Here is a 17,237-nt window from a genome sequence, read left to right on the forward strand (position 1 = left end):
TCTCTCTTTACCCCCATTTTGTCACCATGACTTTAGGTAGCCCCAATGACACTTGGTGAACTGTATCCTTCTCCTTTCTAAGTAGCTCATTATCTGTCTACTACCTTTTCCCTAATCACCATTAACCACTAATGATATGTATAGAAATAAATTGCTGTCAATGCATTTGGGATAATTAATTAGGATAATTGGAAAGATGTAAATGTTTTGGAGGCGAGTGAGTGACTGAATACATTACAGTATGAGGCGTTGTTGCAAAGACAAACGTGCCACAGTTGGGGATGTCTGAGTATATGTTTACCGAGTGGGTTTGGAGAACTGTGCTCACACATACCGCTATCTCATCAAGGGGAGGGGAAACCACATGTTTGTCTGCCTGTCTCCCTATCTATATTTCTCTACTTCACTTAATCAGGTAAGATGATGCTTGCATTTAATGCGCTACATTTCACGTGGAGACAATTGTGTGACAGTTTCCTCCCCTCTCTCTCTCCTTTTGTGTCGCTACAAGGATTGCGGAATTGAAATGTTAATACGACAAGGATGTGACTGGCCATGTATTTTAGGAGATAAGTGAGGAATTGCTTTGATGGGTCTCCATTTGCCACACACAGCGGGTGTCTTCAGAGGAGCCATAATTGCAGCCCGGGTGGCTAAAAAAGAGCCACTGTCACTTGTTGCGCCAGTACCCCCTGAATACATTGAAGACATATGAACATTTACGCAATTACCGCCTCCTTCAGTGTCAGCATGTATAGAATGGAGAAAGTGCTGAAACAAGCCTTTAGTCTGAGTTTTGTCATTTGGTAGTTAGAGGTTGATGTGTATGCAGCCTATTAGAGGGGTGAGTATGGAGGTAAATATAGTTAATTTGAACCCTTTACGGCTGTTATCTCAGAGACACATTTTATGTTTTGTATCTGTGGTTGTTGGGTGGAATTTTGAAAACATTTAGGTTTTTTGATTTGGCAACCCCGTTCCCATGAGTTCCACCCTGGTGTAGGTCTTCTCTACTGTATGCAGTAGCTACACTATATATACAAAAGTATGTGGACACCCCTTCAAATGAGTGGACTCTGCTATATCAGCCACACCTGATGCTGACAGGTGTATAAAATTCAGCACACAGCCATGCAATCTCCATAGACAAACATTGGCAGTAGAGTGGCCTTACTGAAGACCTCAGTGACTTTCAACATGGCACCATCATAGGATGCCACCTTTCCAACAAGTCAGTTTGTCAAATTTCTGCCCTGCTAGAGCTGCCCTGGTCATCTGTAAGTGTTGTTATTGTGAAGTGGAAAGGTTTAGTAGCAACAACGGCTCAGCAGCGAAGTGGTAGACCACACAAGCTCACAGAACAGGACCACCGAGTGCTGAAGTATGTTGTCATGTAAAAATCGTCTGTCCTCGGTTGCAACACTGAAAGCAACGTCCGCATAAGAACTGTTAGTCTGGAGGTTCATGAAATGGCTGAGCAACTGCACACAAGCCTAAGATCACCATGCACAATGCCAAGCATCGGCTGGATTGATGAATCACGTTTCACCATCTGGCAGTCTGACGGACGAATGTGGGTTTTGTGGATGCCAGGAGAACGCTTGGTTTTTCATGGTTTGGGCTAGGCCCCTTAGTTCCAGTGAAGTGAAATCTTAATTACATTCTAGACGCTTTGTGGCAACAGTTTGGGGAAGGCCCTTTCCTGTTGCAGCATGACAATACATCTGTACCCGTCAAAGAGAAACAGTGAGTGTTAGCTAGTGCCATTGATGAACACAATAAGAGAATGATAGTTAGTGCATTTGAGAATGCTTTAGGCATCTTAGCCTTTTTTAACTTCGTCACAAAGTAATGCATGTTCAACAACAAATTATTTATTTTAAATCAATTTTGATGATGCTATTCAAACTTGGCCAAGAGCAATCACAGACTTGATAATACATTTGTAATTTTTATAGGGTGCCTTTGCCATGGCCCAATGTTTAATTTCTTTATTGGGGAGAACAAAGAAGCACAGAATGCTTGCTCTTTCAAAATGGGCTTTCAAATGCACAATTTATGTTTATGTGCATTCAAAAAACCTTTTTTTTTTTTATCCTTTCAGGGCACAAGCGATTGCTCGTAACTTAATTTAACCTTTCTGATCTCCCCATCCCGGATCCGGGTTCGTGAATACAGACTCAAGCTCATTACCATAACGCAACGTTAACTATTCATGAAAATCGCAAATGAAATGAAATAAATATGCTAGCTCTCAAGCTTAGCCTTTTGTTAACAACACTGTCATCTCAGATTTTCAAAATATGCTTCTCAACCATTGCAAAACAAGCATTTGTGTAACAGTATTGATGGCTAACGTAGCATTTAGCATTAGCATTCAGCTGGCAACATTTACACAAAAAAACAGAAAAGCATTCAAAAAAATCATTTACCTTTGAAGAACTTCAGATGTTTTCAATGAGGAGACTCTCAGATAGCAAATGTTCAGTTTTTCCTGAAAGATTATTTGTTTAGGACAAATCGCTCCGTTTTCTGCGTCACGTTTAGCTATGAAAAAAACCCTGTATCCAGGATTGTGTAAATCTATCAGCAAGCTCATTAGCATAACACAACGTTAACTATTTATGAAAATCGCAAATGAAATGAAATAAATATGCCATCTCTCAAGCTTAGCCTTTTGTAAACAACACTGTCATCTCAGATTTTCAAAATATGCTTCTCAACCATAGGAAAACAATCATTTGTGTAAAAGTAGCTAGCTAGAGTTAGCATTTCGCGTTAGCATTTAGCGTTAGCATTAGCGTTAGCATCCAGCACGCAACATTAACAAAAACATAAAAGCCTTCAAATAAAATCATTTACCTTTGAAGAACTTCTGATGTTTTCAATGAGGATACTCTCAGTTAGATAGCAGATGCTCAGTTTTTCCAAAAAGATTCCTTGTGTATTAGAAATAGCTCCGTTTTATACATCACATTTGGCTACCAAAAAAAATCCATAAATTCAGTCCTCAAAACACAAACTTTTTTCCAAATTAACTCCATAATATCGACTGAAAACATGGCAAACGTTGTTTAGAATCAATCCTCAAGGTGTTTTTCACATATCTCTTCATTGATACATCGTTCTTGGAAACATGCTTTCTCTCCTGAATCCCAGGAGAAAATGCCTGCACCTGAAGATTACGCACAAATTTAGACAAAGGACACCGGGCGGACCTCTGGAAAATGTAGTCTCTTATGGCCAATCTTCCAATGATATGCCTACAAATACGTCACAATGCTGCTAAGACCTTGGGCGAACGACAGAAAGTGTAGGCTCATTCCTTGCGCAATCACAGCCATATAAGGAGAGAATGGAAAACAGAGCTTCAGAAATTCTGCTAATTCCTGGGTGATGCATCATCTTGGTTTCGCCTGTAGAATGAGTTCTGGGGCACTTACAGACAAAATCTTTGCAGATTCTGAAACTTCAGAGTGTTTTCTTTCCAAAACTGTCAAGAATATGCATAGTCGAGCATCTTTTCGTGACAAAATATCGCGCTTAAAACGGGAACGTTTTTTATCCAAAAATGAAATAGCGCCCCTAGAGCTCTAAGAGGTTAAACAGTGGAGATGGGGCCTTTGGAGGTTTCTGCTTTGTTTCATATTGAAGCACAGAGACAACTGAATGCCAGATTTAACAAAATCACACATGCAATACACCAAATTAAAGCTACAGTTGTTGTTAATCCAGCCAATGTGTCAGATTTCAAAAAGGCTTTACGGCGAAAGAAAACCATGCAATTATCTGATGATAGCACCCCACCAAACAAACACATGACATTCATATTTCAACCCGCCGGGCGTGACACAAAACTCAGAAATAACAATATAATTCATGCCTTACCTTTGAAGATCTTCTTTTGTTGGCACTCAAATGTCCCATAAACATCACAAACGGTCCTTTTGTTTGATAAATTCTGTCGTTATATCCAAAATTTCCATTTATTTGGCGCGTTTGATCCAGAAGAACACCGGTTCCAACTCACGCAACATGACAACCAAATATCTAGGTTACCTGTAAACTTGTTCCAAACATTTCAAACAACTTTCCTTATACAACTTTTAGGTCTTTTTTTACGTAAATAATAGATCAAATTTAAGACGGGTTAAACTGTGTTCAATACAAAGTGGAGCGTGCTTTCAGGTCTCGCGCCTCTAACAAACAGTACACTTCACTCGACCCTCATTCTGAACTGCCCTACTTCTTCATTACACAAAGGAAAAACATCAACCAATTTCTAAAGACTGTTGACATCTAGTGGAAGCGATAGAAACTGCAAGCAAGTGCCTTAGATCCCCATAGAAAACCCATTGAAAAGAGAGTGACCTCAAAAATGTTTTTCCTGGATGGTTTGTCCTCTGGGTTTTGCCTGCCAAATAAGTTATGTTATACTCACAGACATCATTAAAACAGTTTTAGAAACTTCAGAGTGTTCTCTATCAACATCTACTAATAATACGCATAACCTAGCTTCTGGGCCTGAGTAGCAGGCAGTTTACTTTGGGCACGCTTTTCATCTGGATGTGAAAATACCGCTCACTAGCCTTAAGAAGTTAAAAGTAGACGCCCTTTGCCTTGATGCACTCTTGGCATTCTCTCAACCAGCTTCATGAGGTAGTCACCTGGAATGCATTTCAATAAACAGGTGTGCCTTGTTAAAAGTTAATTTGTGGAATTGCTTTCCTTGATGCATTTGAGCCAATCAGTTGTGTTGTGACAAGTTAAGGGTGGTATACAGAAGATAGCCCTATTTGGTAAAAGACCAAGTCCATATTATGGCAAGACCAGCTCAAATAAGCAAAGAGAAATGAGATTACTTAAAGACATAAAGGTCAATCAACCTGGAAAATGTCAAAAACTTTGAAAGTTTCTTTAAGTGCAGTCACAAAAACCATCAAGCGCTATGATGAAACTGGCTCTCATGAGGACCACCACAGCAAAGGAAGACCCAGAGTTACCTCTACTGCAGAGGATAAGTTAATTAGAGTTACCAGTCTCAGATTACAGCCCTTCATGGTCAAATTGCTACAAAGAAACCACCATTAAAGGGCAAGCAACACGAGCAATGGACATTTTGAACAGTGGAAAATCTGTCCTTTGGTCTGATGAGTTCCAATTTGAGATTTTTGGTTCCAACCGCCATGACTTTGTGAGACGCAGAGTAGGTGAACGGATAATCTCTGCATGTATGGTTCCCACTGTGATGCATGGAGGAGGAGGTGTGAGGGTGCTTTGCTGGTGACACTGTGATTTATTTAGAATTCAAGGCAAACTTAACCAGCATGGCTACCACAGCATTCTTCAGCGATACTCCATCCCATCTGGTTTGCGGTTAGTGGGACTATCAATTGTTCTTCAACAGGACAATGACCCAACATACCTCCAGGCTGTATAAAGGCTATTTGAAAAAGGAGAGTGATGGAGTGCTGCATCAGATGACCTGGCCTCCACAATCACCCTAACTCAACCTAATTGAGATGGTTTGGGATGAGTTGGACTTCAGAGTGAAGGAAAAGCAGCCAACAAGTTCTCAGCATATGGGGCAACTATATACAGTGCCTTGCGAAAGTATTCGGCCCCCTTGAACTTTGCGACCTTTTGCCACATTTCAGGCTTCAAACGTAAAGATATAAAACTGTATTTTTTTGTGAAGAATCAGCAACAAGTGGGACACAATCATGAAGTGGAACGACATTTATTGGATATTTCAAACTTTTTTAACAAATCAAAAACTGAAAAATTGGGTGTGCAAAATTATTCAGCCCCTTAACTTAATACTTTGTAGCGCCACCTTTTGCTGCGATTACAGCTGTAAGTCGCTTGGGGTATGTCTCTATCAGTTTTGCACATCGAGAGACTGAATTTTTTTCCCATTCCTCCTTGCAAAACAGCTAGAGCTCAGTGAGGTTGGATGGAGAGCATTTGTGAACAGCAGTTTTCAGTTCTTTCCACAGATTCTCGATTGGATTCAGGTCTGGACTTTGACTTGGCCATTCTAACACCTGGATATGTTTATTTTTAAAACATTCCATTGTAGATTTTGCTTTATGTTTTGGATCATTGTCTTGTTGGAAGACAAATCTCCGTCCCAGTCTCAGGTCTTTTGCAGACTCCATCAGGTTTTCTTCCAGAATGGTCCTGTATTTGGCTCCATCCATCTTCCCATCAATTTTAACCATCTTCCCTGTCCCTGCTGAAGAAAAGCAGGCCCAAACCATGATGCTGCCACCACCATGTTTGACAGTGGGGATGGTGTGTTCGTGGTGATGAGCTGTGGTGCTTTTACGTCAAACATAACGTTTTGCATTGTTGCCAAAAAGTTCAATTTTGGTTTCATTTGACCAGAGCACCTTCTTCCACATGTTTGGTGTGTCTCCCAGGTGGCTTGTGGCAAACTTTAAACAACACTTTTTATGGATATCTTTAAGAAATGGCTTTCGTCTTGCCACTCTTCCATAAAGGCCAGATTTGTGCAATATACGACTGATTGTTGTCCTATGGACAGAGTCTCCCACCTCAGCTGTAGATCTCTGCAGTTCATCCAGAGTGATCATGGGCCTCTTGGCTGCATCTCTGATCAGTCTTCTCCTTGTATGAGCTGAAAGTTTAGAGGGACGGCCAGGTCTTGGTAGATTTGCAGTGGTCTGATACTCCTTCCATTTCAATATTATCGCTTGCACAGTGCTCCTTGGGATGTTTAAAGCTTGGGAAATCTTTTTGTATCCAAATCCGGCTTTAAACTTCTTCACAACAGTATCTCGGACCTGCCAGGTGTGTTCCTTGTTCTTCATGATGCTCTCTGCGCTTTTAACGGACCTCTGAGACTATCACAGTGCAGGTGCATTTATACGGAGACTTGATTACACACAGGTGGATTGTATTTATCATCATTAGTCATTTAGGTCAACATTGGTTCATTCAGAGATCCTCACTGAACTTCTGGAGAGAGTTTGCTGCACTGAAAGTAAAGGGGCTGAATAATTTTGCACGCCCAATTTTTCAGTTTTTGATTTGTTAATAAAAAAGTTTGAAATATCCAATAAATGTCGTTCCACTTCATGATTGTGTCCCACTTGTTGTTGATTCTTCATAAAAAAAATACAGTTTTATATCTTTATGTTTGAAGCCTGAAATGTGGCAAAAGGTCGCAAAGTTCAAGGGGGCCGAATACTTTCGCAAGGCACTGTGTGTATATATAGATATATGTATGTATGTATGTATGTATGTATGTGTGTGTGTGTGTGTGTGTGTGTGTGTGTGTGTGTGTGTGTGTGTGTGTGTGTGTGTGTGTGTGTGTGTGTGTGTGTGTGTGTTTGTGTGTGTATATATATATACACATATGTGTGTGTATGTGTGATATATATATATTATACACACACACCCACACGTGTGTATATATATATATATACACATACACATCTACAGTGGGGAGAACAAGTATTTGATACACTGCCAATTTTGCAGGTTTTCCTACTTACAAAGCATGTAGAGGTCTGTAATTTTTATCATAGGTACACTTCAACTGTGAGAGACGGAATCTAAAATAAAAATCCAGAAAATCAAATTGTATGATTTTTAAGTAATTCATTTGCATTTTATTGCATGACATAAGTATTTGATCACCTACCAACCAGTAAGAATTCCGGCTCTCACAGACCTATTAGTTTTTCTTTAAGAAGCCCTCCTGTTCTCCACTCATTACCTGTATTAACTGCACCTGTTTGAACTCGTTACCTACATAAAAGACACCTGTCCACACACTCAATCAAACAGACTCCAACCTCTCCACAATGGCCAAGACCAGACAGCTGTGTAAGGACATCAGGGATAAAATTTTAGACCTACACAAGGCTGGGATGGGCTACAGGACAATAGGCAAGCAGCTTGGTGAGAAGGCAACAACAGTTGGCCCAATTATTAGAAAATGGATGAAGTTCAAGATGACGGTCAATCACCCTCGGTCTGGGGCTCCATGCAAGATCTCACCTCGTGGGGCATCAATGATCATGAGGAAGGTGAGGGATCAGCCCAGAACTACACGGCAGGACCTAGTCAATGACCTGAAGAGAGCTGGGACCACAGTCTCAAAGAAAATCATTAGTAACACACTACGCCGTCATGGATTAAAATCCTGCAGCGCACGCAAGGTCCCCCTGCTCAAGCCAGTGCATGTCCAGGCCCGTCTGAAGTTTGCCAATGACCATCTGGATGATCCAGAGGAGGAATGGGAGAAGGTTATGTGGTCTGATGAGACAAAAATAGAGCTTTTTGGTCTAAACTCCACTCACTGTGTTTGGAGGAAGAAAAAGGATGTGTACAACCCCAAGAACACCATCCCAACCGGGAAGCATGGAGGTGGAAACATAATTATTTGGGGATGCTTTTCTGCAAAGGGGACAGGATGACTGCACCGTATTGAGTGGAGGATGGATGGGGCCATGTATCGCGAGATCTTGGCCAACAACCTCCTTCCCTCAGTAAGAGCATTGAAGATGGGTCGTGGCTGGGTCTTCCAGACCTTAACTCTAACCCCTTGCCTCGAGCCTAGCTAACGTTAGACAGCTAGCTAACGTTAGCATTAGTCACATAGCTAATGTTGGCCACTACAAATTTGAATTCGTAACATATCATACCATTTGCGAATTTGCAAACAGTGGCATAACATTTGATTAACACTTGATTTACATCATTAATATTCGGTCTGGTTGGCTGGTAGCTTATCATTTATCATTTAGCTTATCACGCGCTTCATCATTTATTTCCTTATAGAATCATAGCTGGAAGGGTGCTGCAGCACCTCTGATAAATTTGTAAAAAATTATAGGATTACTGCTGCCTGTTCAGAAAGAAATTAAATAATTCAGTATAATCTACAACACATGAGTAAACCACTAATTTAGCCACAGAGGATCAATGGCTTCTTTAAAAATATTGTCTAGCTGTGGGTTGTGTAGCCCAATAACAAGGCATAGCTTACAATTGGTAACACCTGGCAAATCTGTCAGTGAACAGCATGCAGACAAAACAGGCCATTTGCAATATTTCAAATACAATCGCAGGAAAACACAGATTCAAGATTAGGTCATTTTTATTGATCTCAGTTTTTATTGATCTCAAAGTAGCCTGTATTTTGATAATTTATGCGTTATTTAAAAATATTCTCCCAAAGTCTCAAGTCATGTAGAATTGCATGAAATTTGTTTGTAAAAGGGCAAAAAACATCAGACCCTAGGCTACTAAAAATGGTCCCATGTGTGCAACTTCTGTAAGTGCCTATATTATACTGTTCTATGCCACTAAACAAATGTGATTATATGCATGCAATGTTTTATTAAAGCTTTTTTGTCTTAATCTCATGTGTTCCGGTACCTAAGAGCTCCCAATGTCACCTCTCACTCACTTTTGGTTGGCATCTCCCAATTTACAAATGAAGCACTGAACACAGATATACAGTAGTCTAGACCCCTCAAACTCAACTCTGGACCTCATAGCCAGTTCCATTGCGTTTTTTTCATTGTTCCTCTCTAATCAGGGACTTATTTAGACGTGGGATCAATTAATTATCAGGTAGAACAGAAAAAAAGCAGGCTCCAGACCTCGTAGGGTAGGAGTTGAATACCACTAGACTCTAGCTAACCGCCATAATATGAAAATATTCACACAAGCCACTAGCCAGCCATATATCTTGAGTTGGAAGATTATGAATGTTAGGCTATATTATGAAGTTATTATTAAAGAGCATTTTAAAATGAACCACAATCAGTAAAAAAAATACACAGTATATATTGAGCTAGCTAACTAGTAGATTTACATCAATAATCAACATAAATTATCAGCTGATAGCCTACCCTCTTTTCCCGATGTCAAGCATGTCTTTAGGGGCATTTTCATTTTGAGCACCTGCTCCTTGATAGGTCTGTGCAAAGCCCTGGTTGGCACTAAGGTGAACTTTGCCCCTGTAGTTTCAGAGGCAGATAAGGAAAAACACAAAGTAAACACTCTCACACTCTGTGAAGCTCACGTATATACCCCAAGGAAGTGCACTGTGCCTTGCGAAAGTATTCGCCCCCCTTGAACTTTGCGACCTTTTGCCACATTTCAGGCTTCAAACATAAAGATATAAAACTGTATTTTTTTGTGAAGAATCAACAACAAGTGGGACACAATCATGAAGTGGAACGACATTTATTGGATATTTCAAACTTTTTTAACAAATCAAAAACTGAAAAATTGGGCGTGCAAAATTATTCAGCCCCCTTAAGTTAATACTTTGTAGCGCCACCTTTTGCTGCGATTACAGCTGTAATTCGCTTGGGGTATGTCTCTATCAGTTTTGCACATCGAGAGACTGAAATTTTTTCGCAAGGCACTGTATGTCTGCACAAGCTTTTGTAGCCTACTCCCATATTATATGTACTGTAGCCAACTCTTCCATGGTTGTCAACCCTTACGTATGTTAAAAATAGAAGAGATGGCAACAGCACACACATGGGTCTGAGTTAATTATTATGCACTTATGAACCTGTCTTTTCATTTCAAGATACAATATTTCAATTATTTAGAAGATACTCTCATTGGGATCTAATGAAAAGAAAGTGTGCAGTGGCTCAATGACAAACGACCAAACAGACTGCTGATATGTTAAGTAGGTTAATGAAGAACAGAAATACCCGCCCGCACTAAACAATACCAGACAAAAACAGATTGTGCTTATTACAAGATAAATAAACCAAATCACGTGATGCCAATTTACGCAAATCAATTTCCATTCCAAATTGATATTTGCCGCATTAAAAGTTTACGGCGGTGATCATGACGTGTGCATTTATTTTTCAAATGGTTAAATAATTAGGGCGATTGAATAGGTCCACAGCTGGATGTTCAAAACCTGTCTCCTATTTACATGTGGGGAGTTTGTCATTCCAGCTGGGAATAGAAGAAGATACTCTCGCTAATTAGGAAAAGCTGCTTATTCAGTTATTCTCTTGAACAGTCCAATCACTAGCCTATGAAAGCAACAGAGGGAGTATTATGTTTATAACAAAAACATACTGTATTCTGCATTAAAATCCCATTCAATATGAGCTGGAGCAGCTCTCAAACAAGTGCGTCCATTAATGGAGTGTGCCGATGGTTGGACTCCTCAGCTGAGCTAACTTTGTAATTGAATGTTAGCGAGAGCTCCTTGGAGTCTTCTGCTAGATTACGCCCTCATTTGCCAAGCTCGGGACTTAGATTCAATTCATCAAAATTGCCTATAAGAGGGGAATCAGTTTTAAATGTTTTTGTGTGCGTGCGCGTGTGTGTGTGTGTGTGTGTGCGCTGATTCATGTAAAATATGTTCAAGCAATTGCATAATGGGGATAATAACCATGTAGCTTTTATTTATCACAGAAAGGGAGATGTATAATCATTATGACTGAAAACACTATATACTGTATGTGTTTAAGTTCTATCTATCCAGATGTAATGTACAGTGCATTCGGAAAGTATTCAGACCTCTTGACTTTTTACACATTTTGTTACGTTACAGATTTATTCTAAAATGTAATAAATTGTTATTTTCCCTCATCAATCTACACACAATAGCCCACAATGACTAAGCAAAAGCAGGTTTGTAGAAACTATTGCAAATGTATTAAAAATTAAAAACGATATCACATTTACATAAGTATTCAGACCCGTTACTCAGTACTTTCTTGAAGCACCTTGGGCAGCGATTACAGCCTCGATTCTTCTTGGGTATGACTAGGGCTGTGGTGGTCACAAAATTTTGTCAACTGGTGATTGTCAGGCAAATAACTGTCGGTAGTTGACCGTTAATTAACATAAACACATTTCCACATTTAATTAAAAAGTATAATAAATCCATGTTATATAGACTACACCTTCACAATAAATCAATTTATTTAAGACAGTTCTGAAGAAGCTGGATATGAAGAAAATGTAGTCTATTTAAGAAGAAAATAATGACTTACTCTGAGTTGTCCTGATGTGGCTGTGCCAAATGGCTATGGGCTATACTAGTTAATTTAGCAGACAAGATTTTATTATTTTGTTGTATGAAGAATACAATTGCTCAAAGCTGAATAAAATATTATTTTCTTCAAACAATTTGAGGGAGTGTGCACGTGTTGAGCGTTTAACAAAGAAATAAGGATTCCTATATGCTTAAATTAGAAATATTAGTGTAACTTCAGTTGTTCTATAAAAGCTGGGCTTTACGTTTTGATTTTTAATACATTGTAAGGCTGCATGACGAGACTAGTGATGATTTGAAAAAAGTCGCTTGAAAGGCATGAGTTCTGCTTAGTTTTTTTGCGCAGGCTGTACGCACTCCAAAAGTCTCATTTACAATTTGACAAGCACTTGATAATGCCTCGATTTTCACGGCCACATCCCCTTTGTGGCCGTAATGCACCCTTTAAAAAAATCCATGCCTTTTGCGGCCTAGAGTGCTGCGTTGTGCCCTTCTCCCCGAGTGTGTGCTGCTCAATGTGAAGCGTCTCTCACTCACACGGCTCTCCGTCACATGATGGGGTCTTTCTCACAGGCTACAAGTTAAGACCGACATCGCATCCTTATCCAATTCCGAGGTGCATATTGATGATATTGACGATATTGGATGAACTGTCCACATTTACTTTTCATCAGCCAACAAGATGAGTAGGCCTAACAAGCAGCAAAATCACTAGCCTATATCAATCTACTATCCGCCATAGTAAAAAAGTCAACCTATTCTGTTTTAGAAATAAATATTCCAAACCGTCTGTGACAGTTGTGGCATGTGATAAGATCCCAATTAATACAACCACTAGCATAAAAAATGTGCCAATGTGGCTGATGCAACAGATCAGAATGTTTAGCTTAAAGTGTTGATAAACTATTAGGCTATTTCTTCACATTTATGAGTGCAGCTATGCACGCATGGTAATAGGCTATAAGTGCAAATGTTCCATAAGTGGAAAAAAACATTATCAAAAGTGAGCACAAATGCAATCATGCATGTAATGCTTTTATTATAATGGTGGTGCATTTTTATGGTGAAAAGGATCTTCCCCAAACTTGAAACTCATCCGGTGCTTATACAGTATATGCCAGTTAGGCATATAGCGATTTTCAGGTCTCTCCATAGATGTTCAATCGGGTTCAAGTCCAGGCTCTGCCTGGGTCACTCAAGGACATTCAGAGATTTGTCCCAAAGCCACTCCTGCATTGTCTTGGCTGTGTACTTAGGGTTGTTGTTCTGTTGGAAGATGAACCTTAGCCCCAGTCTGAGGTCATGAGTGCTCTGGAGCAGGTTTTCATCAAGGATCTCTCTGTACTTTGCTCTATTCATCTTTCCCTCGATCCTGACTAGTCTCCCAGTCTCTGCCACTGAAAAACATCCCCACAGCATGTTGCTGCCACCACCATGCTTCACCATAGGGATGGTGTCAGGTTTCCTCCAGATGTGACACTTGGCATTCAGGCCAAAGAGTTCAGTCTTAGTTTCATCAGACCAGAGAATCTTGTTTTGTTTCTCATGGTCTTAGTCTTTAGGGGCCTTTTAGCAAACTCCAAGCGGTTTTTGTGCCTTTTATTGAGGAGTGGCTTCTGTCTGGCCCCTCTACCATAAAGGCCTGATTGGTCTACGGAGCAATTCCTTGGTTTTGGCTCTGACATGCACTATCAACTGTGGGACCTTACATCGACAGGTATGTCTTTTTTACAAATCACGTCCAATCAATTGAATTTAGCACAGGTAAACTCCAATCAAGTTGTAGAAACATCTGAAGGATGGTCAATGGAAACAGGATGCACTTGAGCTCAATTTCGAGTCTGATGGAACCAAGATTGAAAATTTTTGGCCTGAATGTCAAGCGTTTCGTCTGGAGGAAACCTGGCACCATCCCTACGGTGAAGCATGGTGTTGGCAGCATCATGCTGTAGCGAAGGTTCACCTTTCAACAGGACAACGACCCTAAGCACACAGCCAAGACAACGCAGGACTGGCTTCGAGACAAGTCTCTGAATTTCCTTGAGTGGCCCAGCCAGAACCCGAACAAACATCTCTGAACTGTCTCCATCCACCCCGACAGAGCTTGAGAGGATCTGCAGAGAAGAATGGGAGAAACTGGGAGAAATACAGGTGTGCCAAGCTTGTAGCGTCATACCCAAGAAAATTTGAGGCTGTAATTGCTGACAAAGTTGCAACAGAGTAAAGGTCTGACTACTTATATAAATGTGGTATTTAGTTTATTTTAAATTTTAAATTAGGAACCATTTCTAAAAAACAGTTTTTGCTTTTCCATTATAGGGTATTGCATGTAGATTGATGAAGGAAAAATACGATTTAATCAATTTTACAATAAAGCTGTAACGTAACAAAATGTGGACAAAGTCAAGGGGTCTGAATACTTTCTGAATGCACTGTATGTTAAATGTGTGTACAATGTACACAAAAAAGAAAGAGCTGTAAAAACAAAGGAATTTTTGTTCTCTGAATATGCAGTTAAAGCAATAACCAAATGTCATCCCTGCCACTGTTTTGATAAAAAGCTGGGGGATAGGGCTGGAGAAATGTAACCACCTCCAAATTCATAGACAGAGCTATGGATGAAAGAAATGACCACCAATGACCTCAAAATTATAGTATTAACCATGTTTTGACGATATAACGTGTTTGTAAACAATATTAATGTAAACAAACATTGGATTAAAATAAGCTTTCACTTTGGCTCTGATGGAGTACAACAGTTCAACTAAGCTTATGAGGCAAGTTATATTCTTCATGTATCATTGGACATATATCATTAATTTAGAAGTCCAAAAATGGATGTACTAGTCACAGATTGCCCCTTTACTAAAACATAAAATAGTAATTAAAGTATATCAGGATGAACTGGCCATTAATAAATGCCATTTAGCAGATGTTTTTATCCAAAACGACTTACTGTCATGCATGCATACATTTTCCATACGGGTGGTCCTGGGAATCAGGACTTTGCTTTGCAAGCGCCATGCTCTAGGACTTCACATGGGTTAGTTAAGAATGGTGTTCCACCTTATTAATTAGTGGTAGAGTTGCACATTTTTGGTAACTTTCCCAAAATTCCCCAGTTTTCCCGAAATACTGGTTGGAAAAGACCTGGAATTAAGAGGGAATAAGCAGGATTTTCAGGAATACTCCATCCAGGGTTGCTGGAAAAACAGAAAATGTTGGGAAAGTTACCGGAATTGTGCAACCTTAATAAGTGTACCCACATGTACAGTTGTGGCCAAAAGTTTTGAGAATGACACAAATATTAATTTTCGTCGAAGCCTGCTTCTTCAGTGTCTTTAGATATTTTTGTCAGATGTTACTATGGAATACTGAAGTATAATTACAAGCATTTCATACATGTCAAAGGCATTTATTGACAATTACATGAAGTTGATACAAAGAGTCAATATTTGCGGTGTTGACCCTTCTTTTTCAAGACTTTTGCAATCCGCCCTGGCATGCTGTCAATTAACTTCTGGGCCACATTGATGGCAGCTCATTCTTGCATAGTCAATGCTTGGAGTTTGTCAGAATTTGTGGGTTTTTGTTTGTCCACCTGCCTCTTGACAATTGACCACAAGTTCTCAATGGGATTAAGGTCTGGGGAGTTTCCTGGCCATGGACCCAAAATATTGATGTTTTGTTCCCCGAGCCACTTAGTTATGACTTTTGCCTTATGGCAAGGTGCTCCATCATGCTGGAAAAGGCATTGTTCATCACCAAACTGTTCCTGGATGGTTGGGAGAAGTTGCTCTCGGAGGACGTGTTGGTACCATTCTTTATTCATGGCTGTGTTCTTAGGCAAAATTGTGAGTGAGCCCACTCCCTTGGCTGAGAAGCAACCCCACACATGAATGGTCTCCGGATGCTTTAATGTTGGCATGACACAGGACTGATGGTAGCGCTCACCTTGTCTTCTCCGGACAAGCTTTTTTACGGATGACCCAAACAATCGGAAAGGGGATTCATCAGAACCTGATGTTTTTCCTGGAGAGAAGTGGCTTCTTTGCTGCCCTTCTTGACATCAGGCCATCCTCCAAAAGTATTCGCCTCTCTGTGCGTGCAGATGCACTCACACCTGCCTGCAGATGCACTCACTCCTGCTCCTGAGCAAGCTCTGTACTGGTGGTGCCTCGATCCCGCAGCTGAATCAACTTTAGGAGACGTTCCTGGCGCTTGCTGGGCTTTCTTGGGCGCCCTGAAGCCTTCACAACAATTGAACCGCTCTCCTTGAAGTTCTTGATGATCCGATAAATGGTTGAAATGGTGCAATCTTACTGGCAGCAATATCCTTGCCTGTGAAGCCCTTTTTGTGCAAAGCAATGATGACGCACGTGTTTCCTTGCAGGTAACCATGATTGACAGAGGAAGGACAAAGATTCCAAGCACCACCCTACTTTTGAAGCTTCCAGTCTGTTATTTGTACTCAATCAGCATGACAGAGCGATCTCCAGCCTTGTCCTCGTCAACACTCACACCTGTGTTAACGAGAGAATCTCTGACATGATGTCAGCTGGTCCTTTTGTGGCAGGGCTGAAATGCAGTGGAAATGTTGTTTGGGGATTTAGTTCATTTACATTGCAAAGAGGGACTTTGCAATTAATTGCAATTCATCTGATCACTCTTCATAACATTCTGGAGTATATGCAAATTGCCATCATATAAACTGAGGCAACAGACTTTGAAAATTAATATTTGTGTCATTCTCAAAACGTTTGGCCATGACTCAACAACCTACTACTCCATACTGTGTACTATACTATTACGCTTTAGTTGGAATTTGTTAGCTTGCTAATTGAAACGCATCGTAACTGTCATGAATCCCTCCGGAACTTTAATTAACCACACCTGGCCCCTATTCCCACTGATTGTATTTGTGTATATGTGCCCTTTGTTTTCCATTGGGCTATTGATTATTGTTACAATGTCCGATGGTGCGTGAGAGTACCTGTGCTGTGTGTTTTGGCCTTTCGTGCCCTTGTGGATTGGGCAGATGATTACGGGTCTCGTCCCGTGAATTAATCATTGTGCACTTGTGTTATTTATTTGAGGTACTCCTCGCTCTTTTGTTTGGGGTTCTGCCCTGTGTTTTTGTTATGTGTTTGTTTGGTCTTCATCCCTGTGCCTTTACACGGAACACCGTAATTTGGGGTATAATTTAAAAAAC

General features: G+C 40.3%; 1 protein-coding gene across 5 annotated transcripts in view; it reads left to right on the plus strand.

Moving 5' to 3' along the window:
* ntm (neurotrimin) overlaps positions 1 to 17,237 on the plus strand; it is a 428,776-nt gene that overhangs the window by 389,574 nt on the left and 21,965 nt on the right. The gene's annotated exons all lie outside the window — the stretch shown is intronic.

This window comes from Oncorhynchus mykiss, chromosome 10 (assembly GCF_013265735.2).
Source record: "Oncorhynchus mykiss isolate Arlee chromosome 10, USDA_OmykA_1.1, whole genome shotgun sequence".
Lineage (NCBI taxonomy): Eukaryota > Metazoa > Chordata > Actinopteri > Salmoniformes > Salmonidae > Oncorhynchus > Oncorhynchus mykiss.